Source organism: Loxodonta africana, chromosome 1, assembly GCF_030014295.1.
Source record: "Loxodonta africana isolate mLoxAfr1 chromosome 1, mLoxAfr1.hap2, whole genome shotgun sequence".
NCBI classification, from domain to species: Eukaryota; Metazoa; Chordata; class Mammalia; order Proboscidea; family Elephantidae; genus Loxodonta; species Loxodonta africana.
In genome coordinates this window covers 9,967,823-9,981,735 of record NC_087342.1, presented here as the reverse complement: position 1 = coordinate 9,981,735, position 13,913 = coordinate 9,967,823, and positions in this window count along the sequence as shown.

Genomic DNA, 13,913 nt, shown 5'->3' with positions numbered 1-13,913 from the left:
AGTTGCACGGAAGAACTTACACCAAGAAATTGTAGCCCCCTGCTCTTTTCCTCTCCAACCCTGGCTTCCCCCCCAGATTAAACTCCTTTAAACTCTTTTAATTGGTATTTCCTTCCAGTAATAAAAGTTCTCTAGCATTGGCTTCTTCAGTCCTATTTCATCAATCACCTCCATTCACTTTCGAGTCTTCAGAAATTTACTCCAGAAGATCGTGCTTCTCCTATTTTCATTGTAATTGTGGGCATACTTTAAAAAAATAAATAAATAAAACATTTGGCTATTATTTCAATGGAGTTTGAGGAAAAAAGAAGGGAAAACACATCTGTTACTGTTGCTAGGTGTTGCTGAGTCAGTTCCAACTCACAGTGACCCTATTTACTTACAACAGAATGAAACTCTGCCTGGTCCTGTGCCATCCTCACTATCACTGCTGTATTTGAGCCCATCATTGAAGCCACTGTGTCAATCCATTTCCTTGAGGGTCTTCCTCTTTTTCACTAACCATCTATTTGACCAAACATGGTGTCTTTCTCCAGAGACTGGTCCCTCCTGATAACATTCCAAAGTATGAGAAACCAAGTCTCACCATCCTCGCTTCTAAGCAGTCTTCCAATACAGACTTGTTCGTTCTTGCAGTGAAAGGATACAACCCTGAGAAACACACCTTTTCTGATTTTAAGCCCAAAGTATCCCCTTGTTCTGTTCAAACAACTGCCTCTTGCTCTATGTACAGGTTCCACATGAGCACAATTAAGTGTTCAGGAATTTCCGTTCACCACAATGTTTTTTTTTTTTTTTTTTACAATGTTATCCATGATTTTTTATGATTCGCACAGTCGAATGCCTTTGCATAGTCAATAAAACACAGGTAAACATCTTTCTGGTATTTTCTGCTTTCACCCAAGATTCATCTGACATCAGCAATGATATCCCTCATTCCATGTCCTCTTCTGAATCCAACTTGAATTTCTGACAGTTCTATACTGATGCAATCATTTTTGAATTATCTTCAGCAAGATATTACTTGCATGTGATATTAATGATATTGTTTGATAATTTCTGTGTTCTGTTGGATCACCTTTCCTTGGAATGGGCAGGAATATGGATCTCTTCCAGACAGTTGGCCAGGTAGCTGTCTTCCAATTTTCCTGGCATACACAAATGAGCACTTCCAGCATTGCATCCATTTATTGAAACATCTTAAGTGGTATTCCATCAAAATTCCTGGAGCCTTGTTTTTCACCAATGCCTTCACTGCTGCTTGGACTTCTTCCTTCAGTAACATCAGTTCTTGATCATATGCTACCTCCTGGAATGGTTGAACACTGATCATTTCTTTTTGGTACAGTCACTGTGTATTCCTTCCATCTTCTTTTGATGCTTCCTCCATCATTTGATTTTTTGCCCATAGAAATCTTCAGTATTGCAACTCAAAGCTTGAATTTTTTCTTCAGTTCTTTCAGTATGAGAAATGCTGAGTGTGTTCTTCCCTTTTAGTTTTCTAACTCGAGGTCTTTGCACATTTCATTATAATACTTTACTTTGTGTTCTCGAGCCACCCTTTGAGATCTTCTGGTTAGCTCTTTTAGTTCATCATTTCTTCCATTCACTTTGGCTGCTCTGCATTCAAGAACAAGTTTCAGAGTCTCTTCCGACATCCACTTTGATCTTTTCTTTCTTTCCTGTCTTTTTAATGAACTTTTACTTCCTTCATGTATGATGTCTTTGATGTCATCTCGGAACTCATTTGGCCTTCGATCATTACTGTTCAATGTATCAAATCTATTCTTGAAATGGTCTCTAAATTCAGATGGGATATACTCAAGCTGGTAGTTTGGCTCTTGCGGATGTGTTTTAATTTTCTTTAGCTTCAACTTGAACTTGCATAGGTACAATTGATGGTCTGTTCTGCAGTTGGCCCCTGGCAGTGTTCTGAGTGATGATATTGAGCGTATCCATCGTCTCTTTCCACAGGTTTGTATTCCATCTGGTGAGGTCCACATGAATAGTCGCCATTTATATTATTGAAAAAAGGTATTTCCAATGAATAAGTTGTTGGTCATGCAAAATTCTAACACTTTTCTAAATTCATATGTTGTACATTCCACATTCTGATCATTAATGGGTGTTTGCAGATGTTTCTCCTCATTTTGAAGATTTTTTTATCAACTTATGCAGTCTAAAATTGATGAAACATGCAATCAAGATGCACTGACAACTACTGGTGATTGGAGTGCACAAGTTGGAAACAAAGAAGAAGGATCAGTAGTTGGAAAACATGGCCTTGGTCATAGAAATGACATTGGAGATCACCTTTTTTAACTACTAAGGATGGAATTCTAATTTTTGTTAAATGTACTATTTACAGTAGAGTCTACCACACATCCCCATTAGGTTAATCTAAATATAGTCATACACCCAGAAGACATGAATTAATGAGCAAACAAGTGGCTGAAGAGTGGCGGAAGCAGGAACCTTGGGCCCAAGTAAGTAATTAATGTGAATTGACAGCATCCAATAACCCACTAGCAAAAATCAGTGAAAAGATTCCTCCTAAAATCTAAGTAAATGTTCAAGAAGACACAAAACATGAACTTACCCCTGATGTCTGGCCCTTTTACTTGAAAGTATAATGTTGATCTAATAGTGGTAAAAGTGGAAGTTGTCACATCCTTCTTCTTGCAAATATTCAAAATATGCATCTGAGACCTAGACCAGAGAGCACTCACCAAGCTCGTTCTCGTAATTCAGAATGATGAAAATGGAAAGGGCTCCTGTCGCACCAAGTCTTTCCTGGCATGCTTTACAAAGCTCAGTGATTGTAAATCTAAGATGGACAGAGAAGTCCCCCACGGAGCCCTGCCATGACCTTGCTTCTGGAATGAAGCACTGTGCTGCTGCCTGTGGTATTTCTCACCTATACTCCCTTCGCCCTCTTTCCTGGACTCTGCCTTAGGAGAGATGGTGGGTTTGACCATAGACAGGATTTAGAAGAGGCAAAGTTCATTACTGAAAAACTATCATCACTCCTGCCACCCCACCCCCCACCCAGCCCTTATGCCACATTTCTATTTTAGTAGAAATGTGTCTAAAACAAGAAGTGTGCAAAGCACTAAGTTGGGCTTATTGTCTTGATTTAAGGCGGCAACCTTGATCAAAGAACTTTTCTTTCAAATTGTCTCTTCACTTGGCAGCCTGAAGCTTTTTTACTTTCTAGAACACTGAACCACAGTAAGATTTAGGTTAGGGGAGAGGCAAGCCTTTCTTTTTAAATATGGAGGAAGGCAAGATCCTTCTCACTGCTGGTAAGTTTTAGGAACTGAAGATCTGAAAATTAATTCTCTTAAAACTGTAAGTGCCCACATGCCCTTAGAAATTCTTCAGGTGCTGTTGGGGGTACAGGTACCTCAGTTTGAAGACCCCACATTAGCCCAAATAAATGCCTCTTCTGGTGGGGAAGTGAAAGCATTGTGGGATGCTAGTAGGAGCAGTATCCTAGGAGTGGGCACTGCCACTCACTAACTCTGACCATAAACGTGTCTCAAATGCATTCAAGGATTTTCTGAGGCAGAATTGGCTGACCTTTGGGGCATATTCCCTCTAGTAAGGGCCCTGGCCTGTGTCTGACATACTACAGGCCTGATCACAGCATAAGCAAAATCATGCAATGAGAAAAACCCTTATGCCTTCCTCTCTTTCATTTCTCCCCACTCTGGGATGACCACAGGACTCATACTGTCATCCTTCCCTACTAGCTTTTTTTTTTATTGTGCTTTAGGTGAAAGTTTGCAGCTCAAGTGAATTTTTCATACAAAAATTTCTACACATATTGTTATGTGACCCTAGTTGGAATCCCTATAATGTGACAGCACACTCTCCCTTTCCACCCCTCATTTCCCGTGTCAGTCCAACCAGTTCCTGTCCCTTCCTACCTTCTCATCTTGCCTCTGGACAGGAGTCCCCCATTTGATCTCCTGTATCTGCTTGAACTAAGAAGCACACTCTTCGTGTTATTTTATGTTTTATGTTGTTGTTGTTAGGTGCCGTTGAGTTCGTTCTGACTCATAGCAACCCTATGTACCACAGAACAAAACACTGCCGGCTCCTGTGCCATGCTCACAATCTTTGTTATGCTTGAGCCCATTGTTGCAGCCACTGTGTCAATCCATCTCATTGAGGCTCTTCCCTTTTTTTGCTGACCCTCTACTTTAAGCATGTTCTCCTTCTCCAAGGACTGATCCCTCCTGATAACATGTCCAAAGTATGTAAGACGCAGTCTCACCATCCTTGCTTCTAAGGAACATCCTGGTTGTACTTCTTCCAAGACAGATTTGTTCATTCAATAGTCTTCGCCCACACCACATTTCAAAGGCATCAATTCTTCTTTGGTCTTCCTTATTCATTGTTCAGCTTTTCCACGCATATAATGCGATTGAAAACACCATGGCTTACTTCAGGCGCTCCTTAGTCTTCAAGGTGACATCCTCACTTTTCAATACTTTAAACACAGGTCTTTTGCAGCAGATTTGCCCAGTGCAATGTGTCTTTTGACACATTGCCTCCATGGGTGTTGATTGTGGATCCAAATAAAATGAAATCCTTGACAACTTCAATCTTTTCCCCATTTAACATCATGTTGCTTATTGGTTCAGTTGTGGGGATTTTTGTTTTCTTTATATTGAAGTGTAATCCATACTGAAGGCTGTGGTCTTCGATCCTCAACAGTAAGTGCTTCAGGTCCTCTTCACTTTCAGCAAGCAATGTTGTGTCATCTGCGTAACACAGGTTGTTAATGAATCTTCCTCCAATCCCGATAACTGTGTTCTTCTTCATGTAGTCCAGCTTCTCCAACTATTTGCTCAGCATACAGATTGACTAAGTATGGTGAGAGGATACAACCCTGAGGCACACCTTTTCTGACTTTAAACCATGCAGTTATCTTCTTGTTGTATCCGAACAACTGTCTCTTGACCTATGTACAGGCTCCTTATGAGCACACTTAAGTGTTCTGGAATTCTCATTCTTCGAAATATTATCCATAATTTATTATGATCCACACAGTCTAATACCTTTGCATAGTCAATAAAACACAGGTAAGTATCTTTCTGGTATTCTCTGCTCTCAGCCAGGATTCATCTGACATCAGCAATGACATCCCTGGTTCCACATCCTCTTCTGAATCCAGGCAGTGCCCAGTCGATATACTGCTGCAGCCGCTTTTGAACGATCTTCAGCAAAAATTTACTTGCGTGTGATATTGTTCAATAATTTCCACATTCAGTTGGATCACCTCCCTTGGGAATAGACATAAATATGGATCTCTTTCAGTCAGTTGGCCAGGTAGCTGTCTTCCAAATTTGTTGGTATAAACAAGTGAGCACCTCCAGTGCTGCATCTGTTTGTTGAAACATCTCAGTTGATATTCTGTCAATTCCTGGAGCCTTGTTTTTTGCCAATGCCTTTCTTCCTTCAATATCATCAGTTCCTGATCATATGCTACCTTTTGAAATGGTTGGACATCAACCAACAGTTCTTTTTGCTATAGTGACTCTGTGTATTACTTCCATCTTCTTTTGACGCTTCCTGCATTGTTTAATATTTTCCCCATAAAATCCTTCAAGGTAGTAACTCGAGGCTTGCATTTTTTCTTTAGTTCTTTCAGCTTCATAAATGCCCAAAGTGTTCTTCCGTTTTGGTTTTCTATCTCCAGCACTTTGCACATGTCATTATAATAATTTACTTTGTCTTCTCTTTGTCTGAAGAGTGGGCTTCAGGAATGATTTTAGTTCTGAGTTAACAGCGTGAGGGTGAGGGGCATGGCTTCAAGTGTTCTTCCGATCTCAGTCAGACCATTAAGTCTGGTCTTTTTACCTGAATTTGAGTGGTACACCACACTTTTCTCCAGCTCCGTCAGGGACTCTCTATTGTGCTCCCTGTCAGGGAGGTCACTGGTTGTAGCTGGGCACCACCTACTCTTCTGCTGTCAGGATGATGGAGTCTCTGGTTTATATGGTTCTTTTGTCTCTTGGGCTAATATTTTCCTTGTGTCTTTGATTGTGTTCATTCTCCTTTGCTCCAAGTAGGTTGGGACCAACTGATACATCTTAGATGGCTGATCGCAAGTTTTTAAGACCCCAGATGCCACTCACGAAAGTAGAATGCAGAATGTTTTCTTAATAAAATTTATTACGGCAATTGACCTATATGTCTCCCCAAAACGTGGTCCCCAGACCCCAGCCCCTGCTACTCTGCCTCGCAAAGTGTTTAGCTGTGTTCAGGAAACTTCTTACCTTTGGTTTCCTCCTGTTGTGCTGACTTCCCCTGTGTTGTGTGTTATCCTTCCCTTCACCTAAAAGATGATTCTTGTCTACTACCTAGTGAATTCCCCCTCCCTCCCTCTCCACCCTTGTAATCATGAAAGAATGTTTTCTTCTGTATTTAAACCTTTTCTTGAGTTCTTATAATAGTGGTCCTTTTGTGACTACCTTTACTCAGCATAATGCCATCCAGGTTCATCCATGTTGTGAGATGTTTTGCAGATTCATCATCATTCTTTATCATTGCATAGTATTCCATTGTGTGTATGTACCACAATTTGTTTATCCATAAGTGTGTTGATGGGCACCTAGGTTGTTTCCATCTTTTTGCTATTGTTAACAGTGCTGCAATGAACATGGGTGTGCATATATCCATTTCTGTGACAGCTCTAATTTCTCTAGGATATATTCCAAGGAGTGGAATTGCTGGATCATATGGTATTTCTATATATAGCTTTTTAAGGAAGCGCCAAATTGATTTCCAAAGTGGCTGTACCATTTTACATTCCCACTAGCAGTGTATAAGTGTTCCAGTCTCTCCACAATTGCTCCAACATTTATTATTTTGTGTTTTTTGGATTAGTGCCAGCCTTGTTGGTATACCATGGTATCTCATTGTGGCCTTGATTTGCATTTGTCTAATGGCTAATGACTGTGAGCATTTCCTCATGTATCTGTTAGCCACGTGAATGCCTTCTTTGGTGAAGTGTCTGTTCAAATTCTTTGCCCATTTTTTGATTGGGTTATTTGTCTTTTTGTTGTTGAGGTTTTGTAGCATCTCGTAGATTTTAGAGATTAGACCCTGATAGGATACGCTGTAGCCAAATTTTTTTTTCCCAGTCTGTAGGTTGTCTTTTTACTCTTTTGGTGAAGTCTTTGGATGAGCATAAGTGTTTGATTTTTAAGAGCTCCCACTATATAGGTTCTCTTCTGGTGTTTGTGCATTGTTAATTATGGTTTGTATTCTGTTTACGCCATGTATTAGGGCTCCTAGCATTGTCCCTACTTTTTCTTCCATGATCTTTATCACTTTAGATTTTATATTTAGGTCTTTGATCTATTTTGAGTTAGTTTTTGTACATGGTGTGAGGTATGGGTCTTGTTTCATTTTTTTGCAGATGGATATCCAGTTACGCCAGCACCATTTGTTAAAGAGACTGTCTTTTCCCCATTTAATGGACTTTGGGCCTTTGTTAAATATCAGCTGCTCAAAGGTGGACGGATTTACGTCTGGATTCTCAATTCTGTTCCATTGATCTATGTATTTGTTTTTGCACCAGTACCAGGCTGTTTTGACTACCATGGCTGTATAATAGGCTGTAAAATCAGGTAGTGTGAAGCCTGCCACTTTGTTCTTTTTCAGTAATGTTTTACTTTTCCGGAGCCTCTTCCCTTTCCATATGAAGTTGGTGATTTGTTTCTCCAGCTCATTAAAAGATGTCATTGGAATTTGGATTGAGATTGCATTGTATCCGTAGATCGCTTTGAGTAGAATTGACATTTTCACAATGTCCTAACCATGAGCAAGGTATGTTTTTCCACTTAAGTATCTCTCTTTTGGTTCCTTGCAGTAGTGTCTTGTAGTTTTCTTTGTACAGGTTTTTTATACCTCTTGTTAGATTTATTCCTAAACATTTTATCTTCTTGGGGGCTATTGTAAATGGTATTGATTTGGTGATTCCCTTTTTAAAATTCTCTTTGTGGATGTAGAGGAATCCATCTGATTTTTTAACATTTATGTTGTATCTTGTAGAAGGTCAGCAGAAAAGACGAAGACTCTCAATGAGATGGATTGACACAGCAGCTGCAACAATGGGCTCAAGCATAACAATGATTATGAGCATGGTCCAGGAGCGGGCAGTATTTCGTTCTGTGGTGCACAGGGTCACTATGAATCAGAACCAACTCGATGGCATCTAATAACAACAGCATCTTGTATCTTGATATTTTGCTGAAATCTTCTATTAGTGACAGTAGTTTTCTTGTGGATTCTTTGTGGTTTTCTGCAAATAGGGATAATTTTACTTCTTCCTTACCAGTTCGGATGCCCTTTATTTCTTTTACTTGCCTAATTGCTCTGGCAATGTTGAATAAGAGTGGTGATAAAGGGCATCCTTGTCTGGTTCCCGATCTCAAGGGGAATGCTTTCAGACTCTCTCCATTTAGGATGATGTTGGCTGTTGGCTTTGTATAAGTGTCCTTTATTATGTCAAGGAATTTCCCTTCTATTCCCATTTTGCTGAGAGTTTTTGTCATGAATGGGTGTTAGGCTTTGTCAAAAGCCTTTCTGCATCAATTGATAAGATTATGCGGTTCTTGTCTTTTGTTTTATTTATATGATGGATTATTTTGATTGTTAATTCTAATGTGGAACCATCCCTGCATACCCCAAAAAACCAAACCCAGTGCCGTCGATTCCGACTCATAGTGACCCTATAGGACAGAGTAGAACTGCCCCATAGAGTTTCCAAGGCGCACCTGGTGGATTTGAACTGCTGACCCTTTGGTTAGCAGCTGTAGCACTTAATCACTACGCCACCAGGGTTTCCCATCCCTGCATACCTGGCATGAATCCCACTTGGGTCTTGGTGAATTATTTTTTTGATATGTTGTTGAATTCTATTGGCTAGAATTTTGTTGAGGATTTTCATGTCCATGTTCTTGAGAGATATTGGTCAGTAATTTTCTTTCTTTGCGGTACCTTTACGTGGTTTTGGTATCAGGGTTGTGCTGGCTTCATAGAATGAGTTCCAAAGCATTCTACCCTTTTCTATGCTCTGAAATACATTTAGTAGTACTGGTGTTAACTATTCTCTGAAAGTTTGGTAGAATTCTCTGGTGAAGCCATTCGGGCCAGGACTTCTTTTTTTTTGTTGGGAGTTTTTGTTTTTTTATTACCTCTTCAATCTCTTCTTTTGTTGTGGGTTTATTTAGTTGTTCTACCTCTGTTTGTGTTAGTTTAGGTAAGTAGTGTGTTTCTAGAAATTTTTCCATCCCCTCTAGGTTTTCAAATCTGTTGGAGTACAATTTTTCATAGTATTCAGTTATGATTCTTTTAATTCAGTTGGATCTATTGTGATATCGCCTGTCTCATTTCTTACTCGGTTTATTTGCTTCCTCTCCTGTTTTTCTTTTGTCTGTTTGGCCAATGGTTTATCGATTTTGTTTATCTTTTCAAAAAAACAGCTTTTGGTCTTGTCAACTCTTTCAGTTGTTTTTCTATTCTCTATTTCATTTATTTCTGCTGTAATTTTTTATTATTTGCTTTCTTCTGGTGCCCAGGGACTCCTTTTGATGCTGTCTTTCTATTTGTGTGAGTTGTAGAGTAAATATTTTGATTTTGGCCCTTTCTTCTTTTTAGATGTGTGCTTTTATTGCTATAAATTCACCTCTGAGAACTGCTTTTGCTGTGTCCCAAAGATTCTGATAGGATGTGTTTTCATTCTTCTCTGATTCTATGAATTTCTTTATTCTGTCCTTGATTTCTTCTGTAACCCAGTAGTTTTTGAGCAAGGTGTTGTTCAGTTTCCATGTATTTGATTTTTTTCCTTACTGTTTATGTTATTGATTTCTACTTTTATGGTCAGAAAAAGTGCCTTGTAATATTTCGATGTTTTAGATTCTGTTAAGGCTTGCTTTGTGGCCTAATATGTGGTCTCTTCTGAAGAATATTCCATGTGCATTGGAAAAGAAAGTATACTTGGCTGCTGTTGGGTCGAGTGTTCTTCATATGTCTATGAGATCAAGTTGGTTAATTGTGGCATTCAGATCGTCCGTGTCTTTATTGAGCTTCTTTCTAGTTGTTCTGCCCTTCACCGAAAGTGGTGTGTTGAAGTCTCCTACTGCTATTGTGGAACTGTGTATTTCTTTTTTCAATGTTGTTAGAGTTTTTTAATGTATTTTGGGGCCCTGTTGTTGGGTGCATAAATATTTCTTATGGTTATATTGTCCTGGTGCAATGACCCTTTAATCATTATATAGTATCCTTCCTTATCCTTTGTGGTGAATTTTGCTTTAAAATCTATTTTGTCAGGGATTAATATTACCACTCCTGCTCTTTTTTGATTGTTGTTTGCTTGATATATTTTTTTTCCATCCTTTGAGTTTTAGTTTGTTTGTATTTTTGAGTTTAATCTAAGGTTTGTCTCTTGTAGGCAGCATATAGCCAGATCATGTTTTTTTTGTTTGTTTGTTTGTTTTTACCCATTCTGCCACTTTCTGTCACTTTATTGGTGCATTTAGTCCATTTACATTCAGCATAGTTATTGATAGGTATGAGTTTAGTGCTGTCATTTTGATGTATTTTGTTGTTGTTGTTGTGTTGGCAGGTTCTTTGTTGTATTTAATTTTCTGTGCTGAGTCGTTTTTATGTATTTTCTTTTAATCTTTTTCATTGTTGATTTTGTATTTGCTGAGTCTTTACGTTTTTCTTCTTTTTTATTTTGATGTATAAGTTTGCTAGTTTCCTTTGTGGTTACCTTAGAATTCACCTCTGTTTTTCAAGTTTAAACCAATCTTTTATTTCTTGATATTGTCTTAACTTCCTCTCCATGTGGAAGTTCTATGACTACACTATTTAGTCCCTCTTTTTTTTTAATGTCATCTTTTACATATTGACCTCTCTGTTTCCCTATTTTCAGTGTTTTAGCTTTGACTTATTTTTGCAACTTCCCTATCTCAGTTGACATCTGGTTGTTCTGTCCCGGGTTCTGCTCTTAGGTTGTTATCTAATATTATTGATTCTCTAACTGGAGGGCTCCGTTTGGTATTTCTTGTAGTTTTGGTTTGGTTTTCACAAATTCCTTTAATTTCTGTTTATGTGGAAATGCTCTAATTTCACCTTCATATTTGAGTGACAGTTTGGCTGGATATATAATTCTTGGCTGGCAATTTTTTTCCTTCAGGGCTTTATATATGTCATCCCATTGCCTTCTTGCCCGCATGGTTTCTACCGAGTAATCCCAGTGTAGTCTTACCCACTCTCCTTTGTCAGTGACTTTTTGTTTTTTCCCTAGCCACTCTTAAAATTCTCTCTTTATCTGGTTTTGGCAAGTTTAATCATAATATGTCTTGGTGACTTTCTTTTGGGATCTATCCTGTGTGGGGCTCAATGAGCTTCTCAGATAGATAGCTTTTTGTCTTTCATGATACCAGGGAAGTTTTCTGCCAACAAATCTTCAACAATTCTCTCTGTATTTTTTATTATCCACCCACTGTCCTGATACTCCAATCACTTGTAGGTTATTCCTTTTGATAGAGTCTCACGTAATTCTTAGAGTTTCTTCATTTTTTAAAATTCTTTTATCTGATTTGTCTACAAATAAATTGGTGTCAAGTGCTTTATCTTCAATCTCACTAATTCTGACTTTTATTGCCTCAGTTCTGCTCCTATGACTTTCTATTGAGTCATCTAATTTTGAAATTTTGTTGTTAATCTTTTGGATTTCTATTTTCTGTTTGTCTATGGATTATAGCAGCCTGTTAAATTTGTCATTTTGCTCTAGTATAGCCTCCCTAAATTCCTCTATTGATTTGTCTATGTGCTCCCTGGCTTGGTCTGCGTTTTGCCTGATCTCCTTGCTGATCTCTTGAAGAGCTCTGTATTTTAATCTTTTGAATTCTACCTCCAGTTATTCTAAGATCTTCTCTTCCTCCGGGAAGTTTCCTGGTTCTTTGTTTTGGTCACTTGCCAGAGCCATCATGGTCTGCCTCTTTATGCTATTTGATATTGATTGTTGTCTCTGAGCCATCAATAAGTTATTATATTTATTTACTTTATGTTTGCTGTGTCCTAGCTTATTCTTTTGTTTTTATATGCCCAAATAGGTTGGTCATGTGAGCTACTTTGATTATTGGTGTCTTTGAAGCTCTCACATCCTGCTCCAGGTGGTTATAGCTGCTACAAGGTATGTGAGCCCAGAAGTCTGTTTACTTTCCTTGTGTGGATTCAGCTCAGGTGTCCAGGTTATCAGTCACTGAGTGTGTGGTGCAGGCTCTTACCTACAGTCCTAGATGGGCAGGGTTATGTAGGGGTGATTGGAGCAGGCACAGGTATCTGGCTGCAGTAGGGGTTTATGTGTTAAGCAAGGTAGGGGGCTGATGTCTGCCCCTGAGTGCCCCATTGGAAGGCATGTCTGTGTTCCCTAGAGCACATAGCTGAGTGGGTTTTGCAGCTGGACTTTAGGCACTCAATGCTGTTGGCTGTAAGGACTGGGAGGCACTGCTTATTCTCAGAACCCTGTCTTGGGTGGTGAGGTGGAGTGGGTGGAGCCACCAGTCCTCAGGCTCCTGATATGGGTAGGTGAGAACTCTGTTTAATGGGGAGGGCAGTGTCAAATGTCACGAATCTGCCACTGCCTCTTAGCTGTTGCAGTTGAAAATAGGCTTCAAGTATATACCCTGTTCTACTACTTTAATGAGGGCCTACACTGTTGAAATGGGCCCACACAGGTCTAGGCAGGAGTTAAAGGCACTCAAAGCCCATGGACCCCTTAGGTCTGTGCCTAGGCAAAGAGGCAGTGCCTGCCCTAAAGTCCCAGCTTAGGGGATCTGGAAGATTCTTTTTTCCTGTTTGTTCATTTGTTCCCTCTCCAAAGCCAGGAGACTACCTTGGGCATGCAAAGAGTACCACTTCTGACCTAGGGGATACAGGAATCACTGAAGCTGTACTGGAACCAGAGCAGAGCAGGGAGGGGCAGGTGAGGGGAAAAGAGGCACTTTCCAGAGGGGGAAGTGTTATTTTGATCCTGCATGGTGGGTTAGACACTTGCACTTAACTTTCACAAATCCAGTGCTGCTTCCCCCTGGCTCTGGAGGCTTGCACAGACTCTTCACCGCTTGGTTTCTCCTGATGTGGAAAATGTGTCCCAAGCACTACTTCTTGTCTCAGCCCACATGGGCCAGCTGATCCAGCCTGCAGGGTGCCGACCAGGTCAGGTCTGGGAAATCTTCGCTACTTCTGAACGGTTTCTCCCTCCCCTCCCACTCAGTCTGACTCCTCGACTTTGTCTTTGATGTTCAGGGCTCCTAGATTGTCATGTATAATTGATTCACCTGGTTTTTTTTTTTTTTTTTCGGGTCTTTGTTGTAAGAGAGACCACAGGTAGTGTGTGACTATTCCGCTCTCTTGGCCTCCTCAGCTTCTTACTTAAAGAGATCTCAGTGTCTTGGTTGCAGAGCAGTTTAAAGTAGATCTTTGCTGGGAAAATCTACTTTCTAATAGCCATAAACCAATATTGCAGACTTTTCTATGCCATAGACACAGTGTTTGCCACACTCATACACCAAGTCGATTATTTTTTTCCCTCTTAATTGACTCACCTTTCTACTTCTACAAATTTATTTCAAAATGAAAACTATTGTATGCCTACTATATTGATTATCCCTGGTATTAGGCCAGGATTCCCTGTAAAGCAGAGACAGAGACAAAATCGTGAGTGAAATAGGTTATTTGAGAATGTGAATCCAAGGGTGCAGGGCAGGGGTTGTGAAACAGGGAAGGGGGGAAGACCAATACAAGGACACCTAAACAAGTTGGCCACTGCTAAAGAGAACTGGTACTTGATCCCACTGGACCTTTTTTTTTTTTTCAGTAGG